Source organism: Misgurnus anguillicaudatus, chromosome 20, assembly GCF_027580225.2.
Source record: "Misgurnus anguillicaudatus chromosome 20, ASM2758022v2, whole genome shotgun sequence".
NCBI classification, from domain to species: Eukaryota; Metazoa; Chordata; class Actinopteri; order Cypriniformes; family Cobitidae; genus Misgurnus; species Misgurnus anguillicaudatus.
In genome coordinates, this window is record NC_073356.2 from 1,623,262 (window position 1) to 1,651,182 (window position 27,921).

Sequence of the window (27,921 nt, forward strand, 5' to 3'; positions counted from 1 at the left end):
TTCACTCGCCTCTCCTTCTCCTTCCACTGCTGTCATGGGTACTTCATAAATTGTCAGTAGCCACATGAGTCGTGGTAGCAGACCGTGCTGGAAAAGCCAGGCCTTGAACTTTCCTGGTAGTCCTGACCCCTCGATCTTCCTCAGCCATGCGTCTGCCTGTATCTCTGTTCTGGAAACGTTGCATCTGTCGGTCAGGGATGCGTCATACCATTTCCCTAGGCACTTAATTGGGTTTTCCTCAATTGATGGCATCGTCTAGCCTGACTACGTCAGACTTCGTACTTCCGCTAAATTTCATTACGCTTCTGTACTCAGTCTGAGATACCTCCCATTCAAACCGTTTTCCTCCGGTCTCAAAAACGACCGTCCAATCAACGAACAGAGGGCGGACTGAGAGCCGTGACACGTAGACACTAAACGCCGAATCACGGTTGTAGTTTGTTGTGGACATGGAGACACAGAAAGCTATTTGCTCTGTTGTGGAGAACCGGCACTTGCCAACTTAAACCCGAACAAGAAAAGTGTTTGTTAAACATTTGAATGGAGATTATTTTGTTGTTGCCCTACTCCCGACAAGTTTTTGGAAAAGTTTAATTTATCAACTTTACCGATCGTCAGCGAGAACTGTGTGCAGCACAGCTTGACGTGCACAACGATCGAGAAATCATGGAAGGGAATTATATTGTTCACAGTTAATGATGGAGGACGCGTGGGCAAACGTGACATTCCTGATTAACCAGAAAATAAGGTAGGAAGATTTAATTTACATATGGTTATGGTTGTCTGGTGGAAGAGTTTGAGAGGAGAGAGGGGCTTTCCTCCCGTTAGACGTGAGTGGAAAGCCACCGTAAGGATAGTGTTCAACTAGTCTCGCGTAGCCAGACCTTCAATACTGAAGGTCTGGTGTTTTTCGCTGCTTTTTCTGGACAAAGCCCGCCCACGAGCTGTTTGACCGACATGTCAAACAACCAATCACAGTTTGTTTCATCTAGCGTCACGTTTCGGACTCCCCACAATAACGAGCCGGCTGGCAACAAGTCAGTTATTGAAATAACCAGCCGCAACCAAATAGTATCTAAATAAACAACATTACTCACCATAGGACAACGTTGAGCACTTCATCAACAGCCACACCAATGAGACGATCCTGTTAAATGTCTGTTTGAAGCATATCTCTCCACTTTTTAACACATACAAGCAATTCAGGAGAACCAAACTTTTAAACTCCACTAACTGCCTTAAATAAAACTCTTGGACGTCTTTTAGAGAGTCGATGCCGCGAACTATGCATATTTTTGAGAATCCAATGTTTAGCTGATCATGATAACTGCTCATTATTATCCACGTGAACACGACTGATTCTCTTCCTCAATGGAACGTCAGAGCTTTGTTTTCCAGGGACTGAAACTAATCGCGACACTCGCGTCTCCTGGAAATCCGTTTTTTTCCAACCAATCAAAGACGACTTTAACATTCTCACAGGGTTTCCAGAAAAGTGTACGAAAAACATCAGACGTTCAGCCAACAGTTTGTGGGCGTGACGTCTGAGGCTGAGACTAGTGTTCAACTAGCTCTGGCCCGATTTACTTTACATAATCTGCAAAAGTCGTTCATAGCCATGTTAACTATGGTATTTCGCTCTATGGGTTTGTTTTCACATCATACGTGTATTTTACAGCAGAGATTCGATGCGGCTGATCCGGCGCATAAAGCACATCATATCCAAATGTTATGTGTGATTGGCTTACATTTAGACCAATGATTTTAAACTTCAGACAAGCCCCTCCCACGAGAAGGAAAACGATTGTCAATTATGCCCAGCCAGACTCTGTCTATGAAGCGAAGCAAAATAGCAGAGGATGGTATTACCAGGCTAGGCATCGTCTCCCCCTGTACTCGCAACTGGAACTTGCTGGTCACTTTCCCACTTCTGATTACCATGCTTCTTGATTTCCTTGGCTTGAACTTCATCCGGGCCCATGTTGCCACGTCATCAAGAACCTTCAGGATCCATCTTGCTTGTACATGGGTTGAAGTTGTTATAGTAAGGTCCATAAAGCCTTTTATTGGAGGTTGGCGGGTGCCAGACTCCATTAGTGGTCCTCTGGATTCCTTTCCTGCCGCTGTAATGAGCAGGTTTATTCCCATGACAAAAAGGATGGGGGAGATGGTGCAGCCTGTCACAATGCCCTTTTTAAGGTCCTGCCACTGAGTTGTGAAGTGGGCAGTTTTGAACCTTAGTTTGAATCCTCAGAAGTAGCTGGTAATCATACCCCTAGTGTGGTGGGGGATATGGTAGTGTTCCATAGCTGTGTTAATGAGGCCATGTGGGATTGAGCCATATGCGTTAGGCAAGTCGAGCCAGACAACCGTTAGCTTTCCTTTGCTCTCCTTGGCCTCCCGGATCGGCTGGTTCAGGATACCTGTATGTTCCAAGCACCCAGAGAAACCTGGAATACCGCCCTTCTGGACTGATGTGTGAACATATTTGTTCTGTAGGGCTGTCAAAATGGCTGAACAAGTACATTCGAAATTCGTCCTTGAAAAATAATAAAATTCGAATTATATTCGAATTATAAAGAGCTACTTTATCTTGGAGAAAATACTCCTAAAAGCCCACAAGAGGGCGCAGCACAAAGCCCCAATAATATAAACAAATCATGCACAGCATATTTTTGGTTAAAACGAATGTTATAAACACTAATAAATTAAAGATAATTTCTTAAATTCATATGCAAAGGAACAAAAGTGCACATAGATATATGAAAGTGCAAAATGCCTCAACAGCCAGCGTGTGTAGGCTATTAACACAAAAAAAACTATCCATGTATACATTTACAAATTATTTTATGTACCGTACATTAATTAAATTAAAAAAAAAATTACAAAGCCTCAGTTAATACAGAACACAACAGTGTCTTAATGAAATCAAAATTAACCAGTATATTTGTGCACCTGTAAATGTACAAAACGAATGCCATACATAGACAATGCATATTAATATAGGGCATTTTATATAATATATAAGTAGATAAATGTACGTGTTTCTAATAAAGTATGAAAACGAATGAATCTTTATTTAAGCCAAAATAAGTGGGAAAGATCATTAGTCATTTAAATTTTGTCAAGCTTAAACGCGATTCACAGCAACTTATATTATATTTTGTGTGTTCCGTGGTTGAAAATATGTAGAAATATAAGCGAGTAATAAAGTACAGAACAGAAATGTTTAACTTACGTGCAGAGCGAAGCCGTTAATAAAGCAGACTCTCCTTAATTAATAGAAACGTACTGAAACAGTCGAGTTGGCGGATGATAATCACGTTTATATTTCACGCAGATAATTTTGATTAAAAACTTGAATATCAAATGTCCAGGTTAAAGTCATGTTTCCAGTCAGTCATAAAAATAAAGCCACCGCGGCGCTACATTGCAACTCTCTCATATGCGTTGTGGACTCTGTAGATGCACATATGGTTTTAATGTTGCTAAACAAGCAGCTGTATTATGGCACTTTCGTGTTGATCAGTTATTTTAAACTTTAAAACTGCATTTAGAACCAGACGACACTAATTCTGTCATCTCAGCTAGTTTCACTTTGCGGTTGAATTCCAGTTGATGCTCCAAAAACCAAAGAAGCATCACACAGCCCTTTTAATACGTATTCTGTCCGACTCGTAATCCCCACTGTCTTTTCTTGCTATTTTTCAAATGAATAACGCTGGCTTGCTCCGCAAAGTTGGCTGAGCCGCTAACGCTCTGTATAACAATCCGCGTCAGTTACGTCATCATAACGTTGCGTGAGCTTCCTGACACAGGTAAAATTCGAATGCAAAGTTTTACGTTCGAATATGCATATTTTTTTTACATTCGACGAATATTCGAAATTCGAATTAAAATTTGACAGCCCTACTTCACCATGTAAGTAGTCATCCTTTTTGCCAGGACAGAAAAGAATACCTTGCACTCGACACTTAGGAGAGAGATGGTTTGGAACTGGCTGATGTCGGAGGAGTCCATTTCCTTAGGTACAAAACACCCCTCTGCTCTTTTCAAGGATGCTGGAATGATACCTTTTGTCCATATCCTTCGCAACAGTTTCCATAACCTGCGGAGGAGCATCGGCATCTCTGGTATACTTTATAAGGTATACCACTTGGTCACGGGGCAGATGCTGAACGGGCTTTCTGTACAATGTCCTGGACTTCTCTCCATGTCACTGGTATCAAGCTCTTCCTCAGGAGTTTCAGCAGTTCTGCTGATCTTGGGGTGTACACCGCAGGCTTGGTTCCTAAGGTCGTCACTGTGGCTCTCCTAAAGGAACTCCTCTACAACTTCCTAAGGGCTTGTCAATCTTCCAGATCTTGCTTTCCCCAGCAGGGTTTTAGTAAACCTGTATGGGTCCTTAATGAACTGAGCCCGCTTCGCCTCCTTCACCTTCCTCAGTTTCAGAGACCTTTCCGCCCTTCTTAGTCTGCAAAGTTGTCCTCGAAGTCCACTGGTTAGATCTTTTATACCCTTCCTTTCTTCAGCACTTGCTGTTCTGAACTGCTTGTTGAGGGTCTTGATCTCGTTCCTCAATTGCAAGATCTCTCTTGCCCTCCTGTTTGACTGAATTACCCGAGCTTCACTGCTGCCTTTTCTCTCTTTTGTGCCAAAGCGCTCTCTGGCTATGGTGAGGATGATTGTTGTCATGCTGTCAATTTTCTTCTCTACTGTTCCTGCTAATGTGGCCTAGGGATGCACCGATACCACTTTTTCCGATACCTGCCGATCCGATACTACTGTATTTTTGTTGAGCAATTTAAATTACACACAGACACACACACACACACACACACACACACACACACACACACACACACACACACACACACACACACATAAATGTCTAAATCTAGCATAATATAATTATATTATATCTAATAACACTTTTAAATTAAAAACCAATAATTTAAAATTATTTACAAGTTACAAGAACATTAGTAATTATTAACCATGGCAGTGTTTAGGAGAAAATAAAATAGGCACGTTTAATCAAATAAGTAGGCTAAATATATTTTCCTTAATTGCGCAAAAAGTCACAGTAAAAAAGCTTTAGTGTGCAGATGGTTATTTTGGGAATTATGCACTTAACCGGACCTTTTATGCACATTTCGGGTGCAGAATTGATGCGCCTAAATCATATTGAGTGCGCATTCTGCGCAATACTGTGCAGCATTGATGCTCTAGAAGCGTCCTCACACTCACATGGGAATCTTCGCTCCGCAATGGAAAGTTAAGTTCATAACTATTAAAACACAAAGAGATTTGATGCATCGTGTGCTCAGCACATACTGAATTGCATCCATCCAACAACTTACTGAGACTTTATAAAATAAGATCTTTAAAACAGCCTGTAGTTATTGAGTGTTTGTGTGTTGAATGACGCATTTCATCCGTCCGCTTCACCTGTGAATTAACTCAGCACATAGTGAATTGCATCCATCCAACAGCTTACTGAGACTTTATGAAATCAGATCTTTAATAAAGCCTAACGTTACAGTTATTGTGTGTGTGCGTGTGTTGAATGACGCGTTTTCATCCGTCCGCTTCTCATCAGTGGATTAACTCAGTTTGCAAGTAAGTTATAGTGTTTCTGTGAATATGAATATTTTTAAATGTGCGTTTGTTCCTTCACATGAAGCTATTGAGTGTAAGATGACTTTGATTATAGTGCATAAAAACGTTTATGGTGCTTTTATAATACTTTGACGTTTTAATCGCTTGTCAGTGACAACCATGGGTAACGTGCAGTATCGGAATTGGATCGGTCCTGTTAGTCCGATATCCGATCCAGCAAAAAATGCCGGATTGGCCCCGATACCTATCCAGAATATCGGATCGGTGCATCCCTAATGTGGCCTCTAGAATTTGGTCCAGGTCCCCGCCTAGTTGGTTCCATGCAGTGTTGTTGTTTGCTTGGGGCCATCTCACTTTCTCTGTCATAGGTTGGGTGCCTGATGTAGTGTTAGGAGAGTCCCTCATGTGGCTTTGGGATGGAGCAGATGCTAAGAGATCTCCTGTACTGTGTGACTATATTCATGAAATGTCCGAAAATGTAAAGAGAAACTGTAATTTCATCGATTTACCAGCAGGTGCTATTAAAATGAATGGGCTTCAGTGCTGCGTTTGGAACTACGGGTCACTACATGACACGCTGTTACTTCCGCAATCCATTCTTCCAACGGACGTCTATGTGAGTGTCGTAACTCTCTCTTTATACGACTCTTGGCGGGTCTATCAACAGAAGGTCCAGATTCTATTGGGGTAGGGGCGTGTTTGTTTAGGTGATTTCAAATGTCAACACTGGCTTTCAGAGATCATGGATCCTGCCTTTAACTCTTTAAATTAAATAGAATTTATCTTTTTTAAACATAAAAAAATTATTTTGCTGTTTGAATAACATTAATGACCAAACAAGCAGGTACTGTCAAGACCAAAAAATTATAGACATAAAACAATTTTCTCAACTCTTTCATAACATGAGAAGACTTACTGAGACTGTGCTATTGGTTAGTTAATGTGTGCGAATTAAAACAAATAATTAAACGTTTGCGAGAATTTCTCTCATTATGATTGTGGAACATGTAAGAATAATTAAAAATGTAGGGATGCACGATCTTGATTTTTCATGGCCGGTTTTATACCGATTTTCTTAACAAGCAAATTGGCCGATTCCAATCCTCCGACTTTTTTTCTTATCAAGCAACAAACAAGAAAGAATGAAAGTATACATAAACAATATGTTTACTTGGTATTTAACAGGCTAAACTTGGTTTGGCTGTTGAAACAATAACTGTAACCTCCTAAAATTAACAGCAGTAACTGTGCAGTAGGCTACATTCAATACAAACATAAGTGGGTAAATGAGACCATGACATAGATGGTTGAGTGAGGGTTGATGGTCTTGCCTGTTTTGCATTATCAACAGACTTTTGATACTTATTGCGTTCTATCAGGTGATGAACTTAAATGTCTGACCAAGTTTGTTGTGGTGAATGCAGGGCTCTCAGGTTTTATTTAAAAGTTTGGAGTGAGATAACATCTGTTAGGGGAGAGGCCCCTTTACCCCACCAAATTCTCAAGTTTTTGCTAGCAGTTCAACCTTTACCTTTATTCATAACTGACCAGCACAAATATAAATTATAACAATTGGTAAGTCTGATAAAAGACAGACAAATTTATCCAAATTAAATAAATTGCTCTACATATTAAAAAATACAAATGTATCAAAATTAAAATGAAATCTGTATTATATACAGTAGGATTGGAGCACTTGCCATCAGCATGTATTTTAAGCCTCTAGGTTAGTTCAGGTAGGCTAAAGCTTCTGGTTGCAAAGCAGTTGGGGAGTTTTTTAATAAATCAAGCATAATTTAAAGCTCGAGACAGCTAAACTTGACAGATAACTTCCCTGCGCCTCCTCCATTAATTGTATATAGCAGGAAAATGTATCAGTCTCTTAGAAATACAAGGTGTGAGTGTTTAAACTGACTGAAATGCGTGTATCTCACAATGAATGCGTGAGACTTGAGAGCCCTGCGAATGTACTGTTGTTTCTCCGCGATTAACTTGTCCTTTACAGACATTGCAGCTTGCAATCTTAATGTCCTGCTCACAGATTTCGAAATGCTTTTACACAAAAGACATGTTTGCGAATGATAAAAATGTAGTCTTTGCACGCGGGTGCACTTCCGGAAAAATCGGCCAAAAAAATACAAAAAACGTCCGGTTGCCGATCGTGCAAAAACCGTCCGGTTCCGATCTCTGGCCTGTGTCAACCGGTGGATCCCTATAAAAATGTGTGCAATATCCGCAATCCAGTGCCAAAGTTCAGGCCAATGCAACAGAAGAAAGAAAAAGTAGCTATAAAATTTACAAATATATTTGTTAACCAATGATATAGAAATGTTAACCTAAAACAGATATATTTAAAGCGAAACTGAAACAGGCGTTTTCATCACCCTTCACATGTGTAAAAATGTATTTGAGTATAGCACAGTGGACAGTGCTCACATAGTTCAAGTTTATTTTTCTGAATGGATTTTATTTTGATGTTTGTGAATTCTTTATCTCCTGTTTGTTACAAATAAAGAATTTTAGAGTGCACATTTTTGCATATTTGTAAAAATACTTTTTGAGATTACAGTAACCATGTATCCATACTTTCTCAGCAATGCTGATTTTACTTATTATTCCATGTTTTAAAAATAACCAAAGCTTTTATTACCAAAAATAAACAATTTCAAAAACATCAATCTTAAACTGGTGTTATTTAATAAAAAATAAAAGGAGATCGCTAAACTAATGTAAGTCTGTTAGGTAAAATACATTTTTTATTTATGTTTTTAATAGGGCTGCGTTATGAGCAAAAATTAATATCACAGTATTTTATAAGGAATGGCGGTATCTGACATATATCCAGTATTTTTATAAAAAGGAATAAACGGTTACTTGAAAGTCAAAGCCTTTATTTAACCGTAATTTAAACAGTTTGCATAACCTTTGTAGCTGACCTTGTTTCACAGTCCTTTCGTCCACACAGTGTATGCCAGTCATAAAAACGGTATGCCAGTTAAATAGCTTGACAGTTGACAAATAAAAACTGCATGTAAACCGGTTTACAGTAAGAGGTTACTGTAGCTCCAGTCATGTAAACATCATACTACTTAAGTCCTTACTCTGATTATTGGAAATATCACATGTAAAATTAGTCAGTGCTTACAGGTGTAGTTACACACGGTTTTATAAGTCTGAATATTTTTTGGCATACGCCATTTTGGGCTTTTGGACCCACATAGACTTTTAGTACACTTTTATACTGTTTATGAGACCGAAGGGCCTCTTAAAATGTTGGTTCCTTGTCAAAGTCGCCGTGTCACCAAGTCGCCTATTATAACCGTCTAGCACGAATTCTTGCTAATCTTCTAATGTTTATGGTTTTATATGTGTAATGCAAATACTGAAACAAGCTTATTTGTAACAAAGAACATTGCGAAAAGCGATACACAAATAAAACTGAACTGGATAATACCAAATCAGCATAATAAACAAGTAAAAATTAGAACAGATATTTAATCAGTTAATCAGCATGAAGGCCTCTGACTCAGTTTGTCAAACTGGTTTGGCCACTTCTGCACACTGTTCACAATATGAAGGAATGCAGCACAGCTGAAGTTATAGGCTGAAGATTGCATGCACAAAGTGGGCATGTTTAGACACATGACTTCTGATGTGGTTTGAGGAAAACTGACTGTTACGCATCTGTGATTCTCCTGAACAGTTCAGCCTACATTTAAATAACAGCTACTCATGAAGTGACTGTTCAATTCTGTCATCTACAAGTACATTTACAAGAAACGTAATTACCATGGCTTTATAGATCACTGTAAGTTAACACAGTTTGATCTAAAATTAAGGTTTTGAATAATTTTCAAAATTTACAAAAGTCATAAGCACTAAAACACTAAACAGTAAATCATTTAAGGCCTTATTAAGAAGAAGCATTATTCATACAATGAGTAATTTAAAGCTAACATTACCAGTTGTATAAAGAAACATCTAAAAGAAACAGCCAATCATTGCAAAACCTCTTCCTAGAGCATAAAATGTGAGGGGGGAAAAACTTGAACAAACAACTTGTGTCACCATTTCACCTGCACTTTGAAAGATGCAAGAGCAATCACATGACTGCCTGTGCATGTGAATGCATGTGTGAGCGATACAGTTAAAATGTCAACTGCAGTGAAATTAATAACTCATTAACCATGCCAATGAGTCAAACTCTGTCCTTAAAGAAAGACCATGAGGTGCACAAAAAACCTGACTCAGTAAAAAAAGAGCCAAATTTAAAAAAAAACTTTTTTCTTAAAGCCAAAGTGCATCCACTTGTCGGCTTTGAAAGCTGCAGGCATTTTTAAATTTTATGCCATTTTCTCAACTCCCGCTAACGTCTGAGACATTGGTCGAATGGTTGTATATGACAGACAACTGGACAGCAACAACTACAGCGGCGGAGAAGGTCATTTGACGCACACAGAGGGATTTGATTTATTTTGTAAATATTGATAGAAGATATTGAAATATCGATACACTATCATAGAAAAGTGTATCACGATAGTTAGCTGTATCGATATTTTTGCACAGCCCTAAATATAACACTAAACCTAAAGCCATGTTGACCAATTAGAAGCCATTCCACTAGGGGTGGCACGGTTCATGAAAAAACTCTGAACCTCGGTTCGCTTGTCTCGGTTCGGAGCGTGTGTGCGTCGCACGGTTCGACAGTTCATGGCATGCGCAATGTATGTAGCCTCGTGCCCTGTATGTGACCTCAGATACCGTGTTTCCCTTTCGCGAATTGCACGAAAGAAGATGTGACTGATGTGGAGAGTGAGTGCTGCAGGTCATGTTACATGTAGAAATGGCAAGTGGGAAGGAAGTCTGCCCGGAGTTGGAGGATGCGCCAGCGTCGTATAAGTTTGGTGTGTGGAAACATTTTTTATTTCATGTTACCTATGACGACAGCGGAAATAAAACAATAGATAGAACTGCAGTCTAGGGGTTGAATGTGTTCGAACAGCCACAGGAGACCATCTTCTCTCCGCCCATTTATCTAATCTGAGGTACTGAACACAATTATTTTACGTCTTTTCTGACTTCTGCCGGGAACATACGGTGAACAGCGCTATTTTTAGCCTTTCATTGATAAAACGAAAGCGGCTGATTTCCGCGTAGTTTCATGTTGTTAGCGTGTGAAAGTTGTGCAATCTTATTTCATAAATTGCCCCTCAAAGTAATCAGGACAGAAGTGGACAAAAGAGACGGATTTTAAATATTACATGTGTAAACGTTATGTTTCTCTCTCGTCTACATACTCTCTGCAGTATTTAAGCAACCTCTCAATAATAAATCTTGGAGCTACACTGAAGTTGTCAGTTTGATAAATGCAAGTTATCTCTGTGTGCTAAAAAGGCATATAAGTTCACATAGATGGCAATACACAGTCTATATTTTTTGCCAAATAAATGAAAAGCATGTTGAAATCATTAATGTCTTTCCTCTTGCTGTATCAAAATCTCACCTGGCTTTCCTCAGAGATGGTCTCAATAATGTGCTTAAAGTCAAATTCAGTTTGTGCATGATTACATGATATAACTTTTTAATACTCTATCCTAAAGTATGGATAATTAATACATTAATAAGATAAACCATTTCTGGAGTGTTAAAAAATTAAAAGAAAAAATAACAAGAACCGTACTGAACTGAAAACTGTGACCATAAAACCGTGATACGAACCGAACAGAGGGTTTTGTGAACCATGCCACCCCTACATTCCACAGACTTGCCTCATGTCTCAACAAAGGAGATAACTGCGCACAATCTGAAATCACAACCCAAAATCTCCACAGTTTCACCAGCTACACGAAAATACTGAAAGATTATTTTCTGAAAAGCTTCACCCTCGCACAAATTTTTCAAAAGGTTTGGTGTCAATAATCTGATACTGATTTTGCATGTGAACAAACAGCCAAAATGCATAGAAAAAGCTGTGATTTTAAATACTGATTTTGAAACATGTAAACCACATGTTGCAGAGATTTTTTTCTACTGGCCATGTCAGGCCAGTGGTTCAGATTTTTGCTTGCTTTGCACTTTGGCACTTAAGCAGAAATATTTACCCCAAGTTATCTCAAAATGCTGCAATTATACCTAATAACATAGTAAGTGAATGTGAACAGTTTGAAAATAAAAACACATATACACGCACTAGCCACTTTATTAGGTACACCTGTCCAACTGCTCGTTAACGCAAATTTCTAATCAGCCAATCACATGGCAACAACTCAATGCATATAGGCACGTAGACATGGTCAAGATGACCTGCTGCAGTTCAAACCAAGCATCAGAATAGGGAAGAAAGGTGATTTAAGTGACTTTGAACGTGGCATGGTTGCTGGTGCCAGACGGGCTGGTCTCATGCACAACCATCTCCAGGGTTTACAGAGAATCGTCCGAAAAAGAGAAAATATTCAGTGAGCGGCAGTTCTGTGGGTGCAAATGCCTTGTTGATGTCAGAGGTCAGAGGAGAATGGCCAGAAAGGTTCGAGCTGATAAAAAGGCAACAGTAACTCAAATAACCACAACCGAGGTATGCAGAAGTCTCTGAACGCACAACACATTGAACCTTGATGTTTTGTTTTACATGATTATTTTATAAATTTTTTGTACCTGAGAAGTACAGTACTGTTAGACTGACCTGATAAACAGAACAGCACTGTTTATTTCATTTGTGTTTGTTTTATTGTATTTATTTTTGCTATTGCTCATAATTTGATTATTAATTCTTATTTTGTTACTGACTGTTTACTTGTCTTTAACAATATTTGGAATGTATGAGTTAGGCTAGTAGTATTTTTGGCGTCATAACCTTATTTATTAAGGTTACATAGGTCAAAAACAGTAAAAAAATATATATATTTTAACCCTTTTTTTATGGTGCGCCAATGACAATTTTGGTAAACCTTAGTATTATGCATATGTGTCGTTCATCCATTTCAATTTTGCTATGTTAGCTGAATAACTGTACATGGATTCTGGTCGCTTCAGTCCCCTTTAAATTTCAGTATAAAAACGGCAGCAGGGCAGACTTCGGCTCTTTCCCCGCTTTAGTCTGTGACTTTCAGTGTGTTATTGTTCTGAATTTAATATCTATCAAAAGTCCTTTACAAAAATGCAATTATCTTAGCTTTTTGATCAAAATTTGTTATATTTTAAGACACCTACCCACAGAGAACAAATGAAGATAGGATGAAACTTTTTTTATTAAGCAGAGGGTCTGTTCTTTCATTTAATATATTGTTATTTTTCAAATATTGTTATTTGATATGGTCTAAAAATATATCTAAAGAACTTTTTCTGGAAGGCATTAAACTTTTGTGAAAATCATAAAAAACGCTGGCACTGATTGGCAACTTTTTATAAAAACGCTGGAAAGGGTTAAACGAACATAAGCATTTTATTGCATTTGATCTTATAGTAGCTGTTGTTTCTGTCAAGTTTCTGTCATTAAAGTTAACTGAATAAGAAAAGAAGAGAATATCACTCACTGCTATGACTGGCTAACTGTAACTTTGTAACAAAGTCTAATCCATATCTATTTTACATAGGCTAAATTACTTTTTTGTAAGGTTTATCATGAAGTTTAGATTTCCTAAACAACTTTAACGAAATTTACTGCAGTTAAAGACAGTAAATCAGATGTGAGAAATAGAAAAAAATTCAGCCTTACATTATGTTTACATCTGTGCCAGTAATACATGCATTAAGTGTAGTAGCCTAGACCTTTTGCGAGTCACAGTTACGTCACGCGCGCAATGTGGTGGCAGAAAAACAGTGGAAATGAATGAGACACGAGTGAAACGAACAATATAACTCACTAGAAAATGTCTTGTTGTGCTGTTGAGTAGGGCTGTCACTTTTGAGAAAAATCAAATTCGAACGGATATCGAATATCATGAAATGTATCCGAACATATTCGAATATCTAGGTGTCCCCGCGCGCATCAAAAAAAAAAAAAAAAAAACCGTAATGGAGATTCAATTTATTAACCGTGGCAGTCATAAACAGGGCTGTCTGCATTACTTTTTTTACTTAATGTTTGAAGCAGCAGGTTATCAACTTATGAATAATAATGTCTCAGAACAGGTGACAACTTAAACAGCAGCAGGAGTAAGGCATATAGCCAAGCCCAAACGAAATCCGCGCCCGCAGATTTCGGCGTAAAACTCCGCAGATTTAATGCCCGTCATTGACAAGCGCACACATCCCGCGCTTGAGCCTGTTTGTGAGAAGAAATCTCATTGACAACAAGCACACATACACAGCCTATCCCGCGCGTTTGTGAGCCGTCATTGACAAGTGCATTATCTCTGCGCGTGCTGTTTGCTTGACCGTTTTTAAAGATAGAGAGCACAAACCATTTGATATTTGAGATGAAATGAAACTTACAGCTGAGTTAAGTAGATCTCACTTGACTCTGTCGTCTATGTGATGCGCGACAGTAAGCACATGATCATTTCAAATCAGTTTACAAGACAAATGCTGTTGTTGTTTAATATAAAGCTTACATTGCGTTGTAAAAATAATTATCTTCATACATGCTAATTTCATAATGCGAACATATTAACACAAGCTTTTTATTCTGCTATAATATTTAACACTATAATAATATGTCATGTTATATACAAACTATAATTCTATCTTGACATGCACATTAGGTTCATGTTGGTCCAATTTGATTCCCTCTCTTGTGCACAGCTGCCGTCGGTCTCACTCTCAGCCTCCTTCCCATTACGAGTTGTTTCTGTGAAAAATGCGCTAAACATGTCATTTTAAAAACCGGATGGTTTATTTAAAGTTCGAATACGGATATTTCACGTCATGTTCGAATGCATATTCGAATATCGAATAAAAAGTGACAGCCCTACTGTTGAGTGTCAGAATAGGTATGCCAAAACATATGACCTTCATTTTTATAGTATACCATCGTCGAAGACACCATTTGAAGATAAACGTAAGTGTTTATGGTTGCAATAAGCCCTCAACCGGACAGACTGGAGTGATGAAATCATTTGGAAATCTTTTAATAATTAGAATAGAAAATAATTAGAGTAGATATCCGGTGTTCTGTCGAAGTCTGTTCCCTCTATGTGTCTCTTTTTGAGTCTTATTGAGTTCATAATATCAATAATATTACCATTTATTAAAGTTTTCATACTTTTTTCGTTTTCTTTTACTTCTTTTTACCTTCTATCTTAGCATATGTCTTCTTCCTGTTTGTTCTAAATTATGGTGTTTACTAAATATATAAACATAGCACACACACGATGTAAAGTGTTAATAATATATAAACAGGCCTATACAAATTAATCTGTATGTAAACATAATAGTTTTAGAAAAAACACGTAGGCCATAAATATAAATAAAGGAAGAAATTGAAAACAGGGAAATGATGAAATATTTAATAAATTATATTATACAGAATACATGATAGTATTGCTCTTATATGTACTTCAGCGATTCATACTGTAAAATAATTGATTTACCAATAAAGAACAATATGTATACAATACGTTTCATCGGACGCACGTGATACACGTCTGGATCTGAACTTTACTTCCGGTTTCGTTTTTTTTAATAGTCTGACTAGTTGCTAAACTGAACTCTTGAACAAATGCCTCGTCGAAAATAACAAACGTTTTGGTTTCCTAGGTAATCTGTGTGTTGTTTTTTTGCTTGTTATATAAATGAACTACGTTAAAAGTACTTTGTTGTAATTTATTATTAGTAGGGATTAGTGTTGTCACGATACCAAAATTATTGGTTCGATACCGATACTATGTCAATGGTTTCGATTCCGATACTTTTTCGATACTTTTTCTGAAAAGGGAGAAACACTCTCAAATCTCATTGCTGTGCTTTATATTAAAAACAGGACAACATTCTAATCATATAACACACTAATAAATTAACATATATGAACAGCAGATATATTAAACAATTAAGCAAAATATAAAATATATCAAAATATAAAAAATAAATTAGAGAAATGGCATTCAAGGTAAAAAAAGAATAATTTTAGCAGCATTATCTGAGTTTTTCTCTATTGAGCATTATAATAGTAAAAAAGATAAACAAGTACTTAAACAAATGCATTGCTTTTTGTTTGTTAATGTTAATACATTAACATTTATATGATAAACAGATTATAGTGTAAATATGAAAATATACCTCACTGAACGATATGAGGGTTAATAAATTACGTGTTTTTGTGAACTTAAAGCACAACAGTATCTGGGTTCATTTACTTTTTACCACAGTAAAAGTATTTTCTTGTCAGCTAAAATGCTGTCTAATTTCCTAAGTCTGATAACTGTGAGGCGATTGTATTAACTTGGATCATTACAGGCAAAACGTGACCACACGCATATCAACAACAATTTGGAAAGTCTAGAATTAATAGTTTGGGATGATTATCAATCTCTCGTCGGCGTGTCGGTCCTTCAGTGCTTTGCTAGCGCCGTTAGCACGCGGCTCTGTAGCAACGCATATTTGGCTTACTTCACGTGTGTCCTTCGGGTTCGCATGTTTATTTGACTCACATCCGAAAAAACCTCCACACAGCAACACTGCTTGGCTTTCTTGTACTACTGTTAAACCAGAGCGAACGAGACGAGGAGAGGAGGCGGAGCACTGTCTTCACGTGCACTGTGTGTGCGGCGCCGTTTAAAAGAAAGAGAGAGAGAGAGAGAGCGTGCAGCTGGTGTTTGCAGAGTTACATAAACAACTCGCAGCTCGTCTCGGAGTATCGATTCCGCAGGACACGAGTATTGGAATCGTTTTAAAATTTCAGTATCGATATCTATCGAAATATCGATAATTTTGACAACACTAGTAGGGATGCACCGACAGGATATTTTTGGGCCGATACCGATTTAAACAGAAAACTTCTGGCCGATACCGATGCCGATATTAAACACTTATGTCCAATACCATACAGTTGGTCAATTAGCTAGTTTATTTCTGCATCAAATTGTTTTTACTGAACATGGATTGGATCTAATTAACATTCAACTACTTCAAAAAAAAGTTGGAATTCTTTTCCCCCACTAAAGTGCAGTTTGTTTCTTTTATTGTCCAAGACATTTGAGCCAGCTCAGCAAAGGTATTCTGTCGGTGCTTACCACTGATCTATATAAATGACTGGATTGCGCATGACGTCACACTTGTGAAGCCACCGCGCCGCCATGTTGGTATACCCAAACGTTCTATTAAATCAATGGACGTTATCAGGTTTTAATGATAAAACATCACTTTACTCATCTTCGTTTTTATATGTGAAGTTACCCTGTACATTATTACAACACAAACGTCCAAAGCATGTAAATAGTTATTTACTGAAAGTTGTACATTTTGCGTTTTAATCAGTTATTATACATTCATCTTTATTACAGTATCAGATCAAGACAGACCGCAGTATTTAGTATCAATGACAATAAACGTGCTTATTCTGAAATCTAAATAAATAATCATACTTTGTACCGTATGTGCATGCAATAATTTGCTAGTTTTGTAATTATGTTGTAAACTTACAAGTTACCTAAACTTATTTAGAGAAATAACGCTGACCGTCACAGTGTAGCTGAATGTCAAAAAAAACTTTATTTATACCCGTGTCATTAACAAATGCAACAGACACACTCACCTTAACGTTTTTTTTTATAAATCCATTATCCTGCCCGATTAAAACATAAACATTGCAAATAACACCAGAATTAACAAATAATTAACGTACACATATCCTAAAAATGTACCTTGTGTAACTGATACGCTGTGAAGGGGGTAAATTTTGATCATGATTTTGAATGGAAGTCAATGACGCTCTCTGCCGGTTGGGTATACCAAGATGGCGGCTCGAACTCTGCGCTGGCTTCACCTCACGCAGTTACGTCAAGCGTTCTATGCGCAATCCAGTCATTTATATAGATCAGTGGTGCTTACACTAGAGATGGGCGATATGGCCTTAAAAATGTATCACGGTAATTACAGCTGTTTGCTGCGGTGACGTTAAAAATGACGATAAATTATTATCTTTTGTAAAATATCAGATTAGGTTTAAGTTGTGTTCCACTGTCACTGTGCTGAAAAACATCACACAACAACAATTACACAATAATAATTTAAATCAATTACAAGTTTAAAATGTAAACACAGATTCTGTATTTATTTATACTCTCATGGTGCAAAATAGTGCAAACAGGAAAAGTAACAATGTCTTTAGATGTAGGGATGGGCAATATAAACGATATGCAATATAAACGATAGTAAATTGGCATACGATAGAGATTTTAAATCTATTGCACTATCGCGATAATGCCTGTTGATGACACAATCTACCCGCGAACTTTAGAGTCACGAGCTGCAGCCGAATAAACATGGATGAAAGCGTCAGCGAAACAGAGGAACTTGTGAAAAAGACAGATGCAACATCTATTTTTTGGATTTAAGCCATAAGTTACATAAGTTAACTGCTGCTCCACGTGCGAAATTGGCATTATGGTCTAGTAATTGTGAAACATTTTTCTGCATATATATAGCAGATAGCTGCAGACCGCAAGTTACCTGCAGTACTAGCTAGAAACAGACCGTCTCTAGTGCGAGACTTGGAGCGTAGAGACGTTCTGTGGCTAGCTCACCTTGTCCCCAGATTAGTTACTGGCAAACACATTATATTGCATTAATATTTTGGTATGAAAATCACCCGCCAGTGTGGCGGGTAGCCTTTTGAATTTAGTCGCCAAACGGAAAATCTACCCGCATTTGGCGCTTGGCGGGTGTTAATTTCGGACCCTGTGCACACAATCATTTTAATTGAACAACAGACATGCAACTCATTGCCTTTATGCGGTTAATTAATAAACAATCGGTATTGGCCTTTCTCGTGCTATTGCCGATATGCCGATGGTTTCAAATTCATCAAAAATCGGCCGATGCATCACTAATTATTAGCGGAGTTTGCCGGAAGTTATGTGCGGACCGCGACAGCCGCTTGTTTATGTTGTTACTGCTGAAATCGTCTATACATTACATACATGCACTTTTAAACTTTTAATTTATTTAAAAAAATAAATGTAACTTGGTGAAAATGTTATAAGAAACATTACACTTAAGAGAAATATAGGGGAAACAGACTTCAACAGAACACCGGATCCATAAAAATCACAGTTTAACAATAAAACACTTTACACCGCTATTGCAGAGCTGTCACTTTCTGCCACCAGTTGGGTTCCGCCCACAAAAAAAATGACATCTTTGTTTGCAAACACGCAAAAGGTCTATAGGAATGTGCAATAATATGAAGTAATCAGCAATCATGAGCTTCATTCATGCTTTTTTAGTACAGGATTAGGATGCGTCATCACAAGGATGTACATTGTTTTCTTTCCTGGACTATGGACCCTGTAAAGTAGTCTTGGCCACCTCCTGGCCTCCATATTTAATTCTAGCTCTACCACTGTTTGTATACAAGCTAGGGATGGGCATGATAAATCGACGATCGATAATTGATTGTTAAGAATTTAGTCGATTACGTTAATTTGTTATTGATTAATCGAATACTTTTTTTATCTAATGCAGGTTGCGTTGCCTAGCGTAGCGTGTGTCTTGAAGCAATTAAATGAATTTCACTGTGTGGCAGCAATTCAACATTTTACCACCAGGGTGCAATATTTGACACCATACTCCGTTATCTGTGACCTTCTGTTTTGATTCCAAAAAAAGAATCATGAAGAGGTCATGATTTTTTGGAACAAATGAGGTCTCTTTTTAAGAATGCGGCTCGCAGCTGCAGGTTCCACTGCTTAAGAGCACCGCATATTCAAGCGCCGTTTCATGTTCCGTTTGTCTAACTAAATGTAGTTTAACTGTTTGCCACAAGTTGATCTTGTAATAAACGTCTCATGGAGGAAAACACGCTGTATTTTTGTATTCAACATTTTTTAATTATAAAAGTTAAATAATTATTTTTTATTATAAAAATATTAATGATTAATCGATAGCCGATCGTTAATTCTCCCGACAATCGACTAAAAAAATTTAATCGAATGCCCATCCCTAATACAAGCCTAACCTTACACTGTATTTAAAAAAAGATATTTTATTTATTAGGGCTGTGTATCGGCAAGAACCTGGCAATACGATTCATATCCCTGGACAAGGGTTGCCATACAATTTAATGCGATGCATTCTGATACTGCAAGCAAGTCGATATATTATGATGTTTCTTTTAGGGGAATAGAATGTGATATAATTTTAGGAAAGCTGTCATCAAAAACACACCACCATATGCAAACCTTTTTTAACTTAATTTAAACAAAATTTAACTTGTTTAGTGAACTTGCTTTGTTTTGTGACGGGTGACTTTTTTATCTTAAGTCATCTTAGGTTGTTTTCACATATGTTGGTGCGCACCGTGGTGCGGCCTCGGAGCGCACCAAAATACATTGTATCATTTTTCAGTTAGTGCGGTCCGTGTTCACATTAGTGTTGGGCGATATGCCCTATTTTCAGATCGTCCTATCGTCAGCCTGTGAGATCGGCGATACACGATATTATCGGGGGGCGTGGCAGTAGTTTACTTTTTTTTTATTTGTTCATTTTTACTCATTATAACAAGTCACTTGATGGGTGGACAAAAAAAAACAAGACCGTAACAACGTCATGACCGCAACCTTCTTAAAACTGATGCCATTAAAGCGAGCGCCTCATTAAAACCCTATCATGATTACTTAATAACTGTAAAAACATGCATCTCCGCAGGCACACACACATGCGCGCACATACAAACTATTCAATGCATTGGTTTAGTGCTGTTGCAGAAGACTACACGTGTCAAGCAGTGGTGCTCTCATGAGGTGCCTTTTTAAACGCATCGGTCCAGCGGAACGCAATCATATTTTAAACACAATCATATTAAACACGAGGTACGTGTTGCTACAACTCATTGAAATGCATATCATAAACAGGATTAATACCTAGTGATCTGACTTCGGACAGAGCGCAGCTCTCGGCATGTACGCGAGAGTGAGAGAGAGGTGCTAATATGCAGCGGGTCATATTTTAAACAAAAAGTAAAGTTTGCATCAGCTCGCATGAAACGCATTAAACTGAACAAATAAGGATTACTACTTTAGTTTATGTTTAGACTGCGGACAGACGCGAGAGCGCGTGCATGTGAGACAGAGAGAAGCGCAGCTGCTCATGACGCGGCGCGCTGGATGGTGGTAGAAGGAGACCAAGACGCTCGCATTAAGTGCAGGTACGTGCAAGAAGGAATTCTCTCTTTACAAGCTCTCCACGTAAAGTGAAGCCCACAAACCCTCATGTGAGGAAAAGCATGCATTGTCGGTGTTAATATAAAACTTTGATGATAATAATAATAACCATTCGCCAACTATCGTCTTGACTATCGCCATGAAAGCCTGCCATTGGCGATTTGTCTGAAGATCGTCGATACACGATACTATCGTCTATCGGCACAACCCTTCACATATACATATTTTTTACTTTACTTGAAATGCCGCACCGTACACCATGTGACAACGGTCAGCGCTGTCATTGGTCTCTGACAGCTCTTACCGTCTCATGACCACCCCCACGTTTCCACGACAACCAGCCTGACAGAGAGAGCGCAGCTATCAAGATGTGGAGATAAACGATGCACGTCTTTGTGAAGTTTCTTTGCTTTAACGCGAAATTGCGTAGCTGTTCTATTAAAACCTTTCTCACGAAGCCGTTTGCTAAAAAGCCTGTAATGTCACTATTTGTGTGTGGAGGACAGCTATGCATTTATAAAATCATCAGCTCAAACGTAAAGGAGACAGCGAATCTCTCTGCAACGGACCAGATTGGCTTGTTTGTTGTTAACCCACAATATAACACCCCGACTCACGTCACAACGGAAGCCCAGTGGCTCAAACATGTGGAGAACTTCCTGTATTTGGTTCGGTCCGAGGTCCGGCAGTGTTCACACCACAGGTGGGTCGCCCCAGAGTTCGGCAACAGCCGCTCCGAGACCACCTGTTTAGAGCGGTCTCGGAGCGGCCGTTTAGTGCGCACCCGAGTGCGGCTGTTGTGTTCACACTGACCCAAACGCACCGTACTCGGAGCGACACGTCATTTGGGCCGACCTAAACAGTGTATATGTGAAAACACCCTTACATAATAAGGACTGTTTGCCATTTGAACTATAATAATGATTGCTCGTTCAGTGCAATAGGCTTGACATTAGCATTGCTTATTTGCTACCATCTCTGTGCTCTCTGAGCAAACAGTTTAGATATAAAAAGATTCATGAAAAAATGGGAGAAAAAATCATTGCGACTTTTAAAACAGGAGCGTGTTTTTGTTAGTCGCCAAAGAAACCGGAGGAGCCCATGAGACTGTACATGCGCTGTAGCGTGTTAGCGCTGATAACAGCTGGTTGTTCTCCGCTCGATTCGGGTTTTATATAAAGTGTTAATCAGGCCTGGAACACAAGTAATTAAATTAGGAGCGGACCCAACTGACCATTTAAAACTGGTACTGTAGGGGTTTGTTTTGCTTTAAAAGACTTTTATTGACCCACCGGAGTAATTTTGATAACTTTAATGATGGATGGATGTGGTTTTTGGAGCTCTGACATTTTAGCTTCCATCAACTGGAGAATGAAAGTCATATACACCTGGAAAGCATTATGGTGAAGAAATTATGTGTTTTTTATGTGTTCCTGTAGTTGAGCATTCTGTTAGCAAGGCAAAACATCATGTGTTTCATCCCCAGGGAACACACTTAACTGATTAAATGTATACTTGTAATGCACTGTCACATTGGAAAAAAGCTCTGCCAAATGCATAATTGTAAATGCTGTGCGTCTGTTTTTTTTTACATGCTTCCATTTAAGCCTACTTAAAAGACATAGGGGTGGTTTCCCAGACAGGGATTAGGCTAGTCCTAGACTAAAATAAATTTAAGAGCTTTCTAAACTGAAAACCACTTGCAATGACATATCTTAAAATACATCAGTGCCCACTGTTTTGCCTCAAAATGCACACAAGTAATGTTTTTAGTAAGGCATGTTTGTTAAAACTAGTTTTATTTCCTAATTAATCTAAGGCCTAGTCCTGGTTTAATCTAATCCCTGTCCGGGAAACCACCCCTTAATGCCTGCTTCTTTTCATTGTATTGCTTCAAAGTACCCATCTTTACATTTTATTAAATTTGACTTAGACTGCAATCTCACAAATTAAAAACATTAATTTTACTAGGATGCTGTTGATTTATACTAACAATGCAGAAAACACTGTCTTTCATTGTATGCCAGGAGAATTTTGAATATTTCTTCTTTTGTGTCCTACAGGAGGAAATAATTTGGGATTGAAACAACACTCTCTCTTAACATGAATAAAGCAAAATTGCATTTACGTGGTTGTCATATCTAACTAACCAATAAACTATGTAACATATATTAATTATCCACCTTGTTCAATGATGCTGAAATACGTTTAACATATGTAACATACGTTTAACATTTAACATATAAAAATATCGTTAAACATATCCTAAGACAAACCCTTTATTTGCTTTACAGTATGTGTCTATACTATTTCAGGACACTTCAATTATCACAATCTAAACCTATTCTAAACATTCCCTAATTTTCTGGCAGTCATTGTTAAATGCATTAACAAACTGAAAGGTAGTAGGTTTTATCTTGCATAGAGAATTTGGAGACGGCTACATCCAGCAAATTAAGATATTTTAATTTTTTTATTATCGGCATCAGACGATAAATCTTTTCAATCGGCCAGTAAATTTCTCTATTACTTAAATGATGTTGTTTGTAATGAAAAGACACTCGGTGTCACTCAATGTAAAGCCAAAGTCTGACGGACAGTAAAACAACCGATTATTATTCACTTTTTAACATAACGTTATGTTGTGTCACACACTTATTCAAACAGTACCATGAGATGCCAGAGCCACATTAATTATGTCTTATTATGTAAATTATGAATTATGTAAATATTTTTTTAGGAATTTGAAATGGTATATTTATAAATGTTATGCATAAATGTTTATGTAGTTTCACCAATTTTCTGTTTCTCTCTCATTTACTGTAATTACATTTGTGTTATAACGGGCTCATAACAGCCATACAAACACCATATCAGTCGAGCACTACTCTTGACAGGTGTCTTTGTCATTTGTCTCTACAAAAAACACAAACATTCATTGTAGGCTACTCATTAAAATGGATGCCATCAAATTAAGCCTCTAGGAATGGATAGACATGCGTTACTTCCTGTTCAGACAACTTAGTCAATAAACAAAAGCAGCATTTCACAGCAATTCTGCTTAACAGTATAACACTAAATCTATAGTCTATAATGGACAAGTAAAAAATCTTATATTTTCTAAAACTATACTTTAAAGCAGCCTCAGTGAGCACCAGGCAGAAACCAGACCCTCAGGTAACATTTCCTAGATGTCTACGTGAAACCACTGAGCTTGCTGAAACTTGCAAATGATAACAGAAAGCATTTGGGAAATGCATGAGCTCGTCAACCTTACTACCAAAGCAAAATGTTGTCTTATATTCTGAAGGATGAAGGCAATATGGGCTTTTATTTGACAGTATCATAATCAAGTAATCACCTTTGATAACAGATTACTATTATTGCAAAATAGAAATTTCTGCTTTATAACGTATTGTGTAAAAAAGGGGAGGGCAATAAAAGTAAACTTTAATATAGAAATAGACAAATGACAGTAAAAAGAATACAATTTTAAAAAATGAAAAATTAAATGTATCTTTAAAGAGTGCAACCTGCTGGACCAATGCATCTTAAAACGCACAATATGTGAAATTATGGATTAAATATCTTTGAAATATTATGTACTAAATATATGGACGTATGGTGCACGTTCCTATGGCCAGATTCATTTAAGACATTGTTGCTTGCTTTGTGCTAGCGAAGTGAATCACTGAAATACAGATTAACCTGATACAAAACATCAACAACACTTTATCTCCAGTTAAACTCACGCGACTAATTTACTTAGATGATTTCCCGATGTAACTTGTGTTTTAAAAACGGATTCTATATGAACCCGTGTTTATGTCGTCTTTTAGACGTATTTATTTGTGTTTAAGGCAGTGATTTCCTGGTTTGCGGATGATGTTCAGAAAAGCAACAGGTTGTGGCACTGTTAGCATGTAGCCGCTAATCATTAACAATAACTTAAACAGCTGAAACATCACATTATTCCTAAACATTTGTATATCAATATAATTTCTTACCTCTTAATTTAATAGTAATATCCCTCCATAAAACTTTTGTGACGCTATGAAGAGTTTTAAACACTGAATCCTCCGGTTAACCTCGCGACTGTTCTGTCAAAGTCTTGTTAGATCCAAACTCTCAAACTGAAACAAGGTGAAACACAAAACAATCCCAGATCTGAAATTAATACGCATTAATCCAGAAAGCTCTCACGTCACTGATTTTTGATAAGTTAGTTCGGTAAACTGGGTGTCAACTCTGACCGACTGTTTATCGACCGTAGCCGTTCCCTGTCATGTTTTTACCTTTACTGTTTAAGCAAGAGCTCGCGGGTTGCCAAGTGTCTCACCTGAAATTCCTCAAACGTACGAAAGCTCGCTGGATTGACTGGATTATCACGTGACCAGAAAATAACCTACTGTAAGGTCTGCAAGGTTATGGAATTGACAGGTGTTTTGCCCAAATCCATTCTTATGGTACGTTTGTTAAATTGAACTGTTGGAAATTATTGTATAATAAATAAAATTATTTATTTTTTATTTTTTATTCAGGTTTATTTTAATTAAAGTATTTTAATAGTTTGACTACTTTCATTGCTTGTTTTAAGTCTTATGGTAAATTGTCATTACATGTCATTACCTGCATTAGCAGTTTTAAAGGGGACAGAGAATGAAAAACCATTTTTACCTTGTCTTTGTTGAATAATGGTAGTCTACCCACATTCACAAACATACAAAAAGTGCTAAACATGCTAAACATCTCAGTCTCATAGAAATTTCTCTTTTAGAAATGTCAACCAGAAAACAGCCCAATCTGAAAAACTGATGCTTATGACATCACAGGCATCTAACTGCCCCTCCACTTTAAAATAATTGACTACATTTTTTGAGTGGCAGCAAAGTCAGCCAATCAGTAATGAGATTGCAAGTTAAGCCAGTAGGGGGAGCCAAACATAGATATAAAGGCTAGATGGCTCGTCCGCGCTGCTGGCCAATTGAGTGCAACGTCCGCATTTTGGCGGCCATCTTGGGACGGGGCGCTCGCTCACTCGTAGCATTGAGTTTTGGTGATGCAGGTACTTTTAAATGACCATGGCTTGCTTAATTTTTGACCGATTTTCAAACGGTTTGGTTTGTTATAAACGTCAAAGATGTACCTATGACACTGCATACCTATACTAAAAATAAAAAATAAATTCATGAAACATGTTAAAGCATCCAGAATTATAGCCACGTTAATAACGTTTGTAAAAACCCAAACCGTTTGAAAATCGGCAGAAAACCGAGCAAGTTATGGTCATTTAAAAGTACCTGCACCATTAAACTCAATGCTACGAGTGAGCGAGCGCCCTGTCCTAAGATGGCCGCCAGGTGATGCCGTTAGGGACTCCGCCTTGAGCCATCTAGCCTTTATACATATCTATGGAGCCAAATAGTTGCAAAACCACTCGTTTGAAATCCCCCACCCTAATAGAGCTATCTGAGAGAGGTTTTTAGGAAGCTTCTAAGGCATTACAGACCCAAACAAACATTTTTTTTGTCTACATGTCACATCACAGAACAAGGATAAATACTCTGTTCAACCATTCTATGTCACCTTTAAAATATTGATGTTTATTTTAGTGTTGAAAGTGTAATAAAATGACAATGAAGTACTTTGATATACTGAACCTTTACAGTTTTTTATCTCATTTTTTATATTGTACCTTCTTCATGTTTTGTAATGTTATAAAATATAGATGAATGAACAGTTGAATATTCATGCTGAAAAATGATATTTACTAAACTGAAATTGTTGTTTTAAACATTTATTAATTTTAATCAAATATATTATTTAAAAATGATATATTAGGTAAATTAGAATTAAGCATTAAAGGGGCAGTTTCCCGGACAGGGATTAAACTAGTCCTAGACTAAAATAAATGTAAGAGCTGTCCAAACTAAAAACAACTTGCACTGACAAATCTTAAAATACACCAAGGCCCTTTGTTTTGCATAAAAATGCACACAAGTAATGTTTTTGGTAAGGCATGTTGGTAAAACTAGTTATATTTCCTAATTAAACTAAGGCCTAATCCTGGTTTAAGCTAATCCCTGTATTCCAAGCAGCATATCATCATATTTAAGAGGAATGTCACAAAAAAATCCAAGAAATATTACCATTGAGACTAATTAATCTGTTCAGATGGATTTAATGTCAGATTATTGCTGTAAATAACGTACATTACATGTAATGACTGCTTTTGTTGTCGTGTTTCTTTGTTGTTTAAATTCAAGATATTTCATTAATTCGCAAGTTTTCAAAAACAGCGCTTTAATTCTGTTTACAAACTAAAAGACATGAAATGGACTTTGTATATATTTAGAAAGACGGATTAATGGACTGCATGTTGCTTGCTTGCTTGATCAATCTAAGTCTACACGTCATACTTACTAGGAACTATGCTTTTAACCACTGCTATCCAACTGATATTTGGACATCTAACATGTCACTGAGCCTAACTGAGTTTGAGAACACTTTATTTTGAAAACTTTTCAAATGAAAGAAGATCATGTAATTTAATGCAGTTTGGTTGAAAGTGCAATGTTTATTCATTTCTTTTATTGTAAAAATAAAGTTGTTATTAAAGAAAAGTGGATTTTTAATAATAATAATCCAGGAGAAAATCTTGGGGCGCTATTTGCTGAAAGGACATCTGTTTAAAAACACAGGTGCGTTTTGGTTGGGTTTGAACTTGTATCTAATAAAAAAAGTTTGGTACCTGACACACACTGAGGAAGGCTGGATGGCCGAAATGCACCAGTGTGGAGTGTGTTAGTGGTTTTTTTATGTTTCTAAAGTAAGCCATGTTTAAATAAAGGCTTTTTTTATTTTGGAACCAGAAGAAGTGTCAAGTACTCTAACTCTACTAATACAAATGATGACGAGGAAACAGGATTCTTAAAATATATATACTCTGGAACTTTATTCAAACACACACAACGAGGATGAGGAA

At 37.4% G+C, this 27,921-nt stretch overlaps 1 protein-coding gene across 2 annotated transcripts in view; it reads right to left on the bottom strand.

The window, feature by feature from the left end:
* phactr4a (phosphatase and actin regulator 4a) overlaps positions 1 to 25,282 on the bottom strand; it is an 81,289-nt gene extending 56,007 nt beyond the window's left edge. The window contains exons 1-2 of one of the 2 annotated variants that reach the window (XM_055219045.2): positions 25,232 to 25,282; positions 24,944 to 25,069 (exon numbers count right to left, since the gene is read on the bottom strand). The gene's annotated coding sequence lies outside the window, so the exon portion shown is untranslated. The other variant, XM_055219044.2, reaches the window with a different exon arrangement.
* Positions 25,283 to 27,921: the final 2,639 nt, after the last annotated feature.